This window comes from Cynoglossus semilaevis, chromosome 10, assembly GCF_000523025.1.
Source record: "Cynoglossus semilaevis isolate Cse_v1.0 chromosome 10, Cse_v1.0, whole genome shotgun sequence".
Lineage (NCBI taxonomy): Eukaryota > Metazoa > Chordata > Actinopteri > Pleuronectiformes > Cynoglossidae > Cynoglossus > Cynoglossus semilaevis.
In genome coordinates this window covers 20,563,905-20,569,215 of record NC_024316.1, presented here as the reverse complement: position 1 = coordinate 20,569,215, position 5,311 = coordinate 20,563,905, and the positions used below count along the sequence as shown (strand labels likewise).

The 5,311-nt window shown below is 42.9% G+C and overlaps 1 protein-coding gene across 1 annotated transcript in view; it reads right to left on the bottom strand.

Annotated features, from left to right (window-relative positions):
- dgkaa (diacylglycerol kinase, alpha a) overlaps window positions 1-5,311 on the bottom strand; it is a 24,015-nt gene that overhangs the window by 14,552 nt on the left and 4,152 nt on the right. The gene's annotated exons all lie outside the window — the stretch shown is intronic.

Genomic DNA, 5,311 nt, shown 5'->3' with positions numbered 1-5,311 from the left:
GTGTCGGTGTGGCTGCGGCTGTTGCGGCTGCTGCCGCTGCTGCCTGTGCACAACAGAGAGGAGCAGTGTGAAATAGATGCAGGAACCAGGAGGTGGGTGTACAGTACAGCGGCCCGCTTCTTTGTCAGACATAAAAGCAAAGCTGCGAGCAAAAGATAGAATCTTCCATTTCACTCTGCACCAGAGAAAGGCACGGCAGAAACCACGAGCAGAACTGTGATTATAAAAACAATGATTAGGCCTGTGAAAGGATCCGTACTTCAGATTAATGATCAGATTAATCATTAAATAGCTGTGGTTTAGTCACTGATCATTAATGGCAAATACTTGTGATTAACTGAGAGGAACAAATTATTTTTCTGTGTTGACTGCAGTGTTTCCCAACTGTATTTGTACAATATGTTTGATTAGAAAAACCCCACGGCACATCACCAAACAAAAATCTCACAAAAAGTACACGTAATGAAATATAATAATCTTCTAGTTTTAATGACTAAAATCTCAGCCTGTTTAGTTGAACACATCGCTGATATACTGGCAGGAATTGAAGAAAGACACTCACAAAGATCTTCTCAACAGCTTTTATTATCTTTTTTTTTAGTTTTTCATAACCATCTGCTGCCACCTAGTGGACAAGGATTTCATTGCTCTGCCTGTCAGGCATTGACAAACAAAGAAACAATATTTGCAATATATTAATCTCAACAAATAATCCATCCATCCATCCATTTTCATCCGCTTATCCGTTACCAGGTCGCAAGGGCAGCAGTCTCCACCCACATCACATTGCACCGTACCAACCCCCCTGAACCTTCCTGCGGGTGGTGAGTCCACTGGAAGGTACCAACCGCCCTAACTGAGATTCAAACTTGCCCAGGAGGTGAACCCTGGGGTTCAACACCAATGACAGAGACGTTGCCTCTGGGCCAAAGCACCACTCAACAAATACTTTGATGTGATTAACCCATTGACATTGACAGCCTTGTATTAATAAATCATAATAATAATAATAATAATACTCTGAAGGTCACATCACATCAATAAAACAACATTAAAAATGGATGGGAGTTTTTTGGGTTTTTTTACCACTTGTGTACTGCATACACTGTAGTAAACATCGCAGCACCAGTACTACGAGCCAAGTGTTGAAAACTGGGACAGAGATCTGCTTAAAAACCATGTCAGGCTAATGGCAGCGCGGGACTCCAGGGACCCCGCACCAAAGATCTGGATCCAGCGTCCCACATGAGACTCCATCTGTTTACGTTTGTTTAGTTTGGCCTAGAAGAGACCGGAAGAACAGACTGGCTGCTCAGGGACCGCCCCCGCAAACCAGAGCAATTGACGTAAATGTCACCGAGGCTAACAGGCTAACAGGCTAACAGTGAGCAGGAAACTTTTTTTTTTTTTTTTTACCACTTCCTAAAAAAATGACAAATCTGTGACATTTTCATGGCAGTGGACACAGTATATCAAAACAGATGCTTCATTTGAAATTTGTTTGCTCAGCGGTGCCCCTGGAGGCCGAACCTCCCACTTACTGTAAACCCTTAATGTAGAGTGTTTTAAACTATAAATACAGGACAAGTTAAAAAGACAACTTTATGACAGTAACCCCTCTCCTGTTTCAGTCCAAACTCTTCTTCACTGGTCTTTTCCATCCGAGGATTCTGGAGGACGACCTTTGACCCCAGGTCACGACCTCTGTCTGGTCTAAAGAAACTTTTTGACTAATGTTTAGACAACTGCTCTCTGGCAGGAGGAAAATACCGCCACGTCACGTTCAATGACGAAAAAGCCTTCTGTGTTTTCGTTATTCACCGGGGAAACTCCGACGGGTCGTGGGCTCAGCGCCCGTGTTCCTGCCGATAATAAAGTCCTAAAAGACTTGAACCCGGTGGGAACTTGGCGAAGGTACACTCAGCGCAGCTTTGTGTGCATTCTCGTTAGCCATCTAATCTTCCAATAAGCACTCAGACCCACACACGCTCGGCTCCTGCACTAATGCACTGCTCTCAGCCACATTAGCAGCAGTTAGCGGATGCTGTTTGCGTGGCTAATAAGCCGTAATATTCTCCGATCGATCCTGAGGCCCGGCGTTACGCAGCTCCTCCATCAGCGCCGGCTCTGAGTGTTGACAAAATGAACGGAACGCAGCAGCGGGAAACATTTTATGACCAAAGTCAATTAGAAACAGAGTGGAACACATTATACAGTGAGTGGAGCGGAACCAGAACTGTTAGAACCGATTATGATACATGGACATCCTGCCAGGATTATCCAATACTTATTATGGACATAATAATAATAATAATTAAAGCTATTATTATTATTGTTATTATTATTATCAATGTTTCATCATCATCATTAAAATTATAGTGATCACATTAATATTAATAATTTTTATTATTATTTAAAATGAGCTAAATGAATGCGTAAACTATAATTTAGGGATGTCCAATAATATCGGTTGATCGATATTTTCAACGCGTTAATTATATAATATCTGTAAGAATCTCCGATCTTGAAAGCGTGATAACAGATTGCTGGAATCACTCGTGCGGTTCTGAGGCGTTTACCTCAGTTTTGGGGGGAAACGTCCGATATCGGTATCGGTTGATATCGGAGTCGGAAACATTCGTATCATTCATATCGGCAAAAAGCTAATATCGGACATCCCTAATATAATTAGTCAATTAGTTAGAAAATCGTATATGCATTTTAACTGAGATCGATCGTTGTTCATCCAATAATTCTCTCTCTCTCTCTCTCGCTCTTGTTGCTCGTCCTGAGGCGGAGTTTGATCCGTGTGAGATGCTTCGCTCAGAGACTGTGACTATAAAAATATATGAAGATGGAACGGTCATTAAATCTGGACTCACGGCTCAATAACTCCATCGTTCAACCACTTATCACCGCTCTCTTTCTCTCTCTATCTCTCTCTCTCACACACACACACACACACTTGATGCAGGTGTTGTTATTTACACACGCTGCTGGGAAAATAAAAAGTTTTCGTTTCACTGGATCTCAACATCCCAGCATCAACTACCAGCAGGTGTCTGTGAGTTTCACAGCATCAACTACCAGCAGGTGTCTGTGTGTGGTTCAACCTCTGGTCAGCGTCCCGCACGTTCGACCAGACGCCGTCCAGATGACCAGTCCTGACTGAAAATGTTCTTCTCTTATGTTGCAGTATTTGGATACTACAGTACGTGTACCTGAGTACAGGTTAAAGGTCGTGAGAGGCTACAGCTGCGCTGACGCCGTCGGAGAAGAAACAAGTGAAACCGCGCTCGTTCTCGGTTTCTCTTTTTAACAACACGGTGATTTGAATTTGACAGTCACTGACGCAGCTGCAGGGATGTGGCCGGGACTACTGCCTTACAACAAAAAGGTCACAGGTTTGAGCCTCAGTCCAGAATCAAGGTTGACCGACTTCCAAAAAGTTTTTAAAATAAATCTGAATTTTTGTTTGTTCTGTACTTTTCCATAATTATTCTCATAAAACTACAAATTAGCTCTCCTAAATGAACGACTTAGTTCTCTAAAACGTACAGCTTAAGTCTCATGAACGAAGGACTTAATATTAAACTTATTTTTGTCCAACATTTTTCTCATGAAACATCTTTCTGACTGTGTTGACCACAGGCGTACAGAGAAACAACCAGCGGAGGCGCCGTGGAGGCGTGGCCACTGAACACTGACATCACGGGACAAACGCTGAGGGTAAAAGGGTAAAAATAAAAGTCTTTAAAGTCTGAAAGGTTCAAACTGTTCTTCACTCGATTCCCTTCTGTGACCAATCAGCTGAGCGATCAGCTGATTGGTCAGGTTCCAAAGAAACCAAAACACTGATCATCGCCTCAGATGTTTTCTGACCGTCTGGTACGTCAGGCTCTGGAGCCTAAACTCCGTAATCTGATTCCTGACTTCCTGATTAGATAATGATTTGAATGCAGAGTTGTGAGCAGGGCTGATGGAAAACACCGGAGCGGATCAGGAGGGTTCCCTGAGACAGATGAGTCACGACGAAACCACAGACGACGAGTGGAGCGAGCAATAAAAACAAAAACAAAACAAAACAGCAACTTTCAGGAATGTTTGAAAAACTTGTCGGGACTCGACATCAACCCTGTAACTGACTGAGAGTTTGCCCCATTCACAACCCAGCCACCCCCCCCACCCCCCGACCCCCGGTGTCAGACAGGCTGCACTGCAGCTGGAGCTGCTGTGAGACAGAAAGTCACGTCCACATGGTTCAGTTTGATCAGCTCTGGGTAATCAGTGCAGATAATGAGGAGAGCAGCAGCAGCAGCAGCAGCAGCAGCAGCAGCAGCAGCAGCAGCAGCAGCAGCAGAACCACTGTTCCTGTTCCTGACAGCTCTTCTAAGGAGAGACAATTTAAAGGCTTTCTTCAAAAGAGCAGCAGTTTTGTTGAACGCCCTCGTACTGACGTCTGACAAGAAATCTGTAAATTATACGTAATAATCCAGATGAATCCACAGCCTTAACAATGACAAAAACTACATTTTTTGTTGATATATTGCTGGAAGAGAAAGATAATAATAATTCAAATTCAGAAAAGTAATAATAGATCATTCAAATTCAGTCTAAAGTCGTGAACAACCCAGTTGACAACTCCAGGTCAGTAGGGGGCAGTACCGAACCTAGTTAGTTAATCTACCAAGAGATACCGCAATCTTGATACAGACACCAGAGCTAACGTTAGCTACAACAGTTGTTATTATTTAGATTTTGTCAAATAGTCCTATTTGATAAAAATGTGATTCATCACAATTGAAAAGTGAAAATAAAATGTGAAGAAGAAGAGAAGATTTTAAAGAAACGCCGCGACAGTCGGAGTTCAGATGTGAAACCATGGGTTTGGTGTGTGGGGGCGGCAAAAAATGCAAGAAAGGCAAAAAAAAGCCTCTAATTACTGAGTTTGAATTTAAAAAAAAGAAAAAGGAAGAATTGAAATAGTTTTTTCGTGTTTGTTCTAATCCGACGGCGGCCGTGAGCTCTGAGACCTCTTCAAACATATTTCAGCCTATACTCAGGGATTACCTTTTTTCCATGGAGACTAATGTTTGCACGCGCTGTTATGACGCCCACGCACCGTGTCAAGGAAATCTGCTGCTTTGCAACACTGCAGGCTGTGAATGTGTCATTCTGTGGTTGGAAAACACTGAGGAGGCTTTTCTTTTTTTTTCTTTTTTTTTTTAAAAAAACATCAACATCCGAAGCAGCTGTTTACACTCTCTGGATCGACAAGAAACTACAGCAGGGCAGGTGAGCGGGTGAGGAG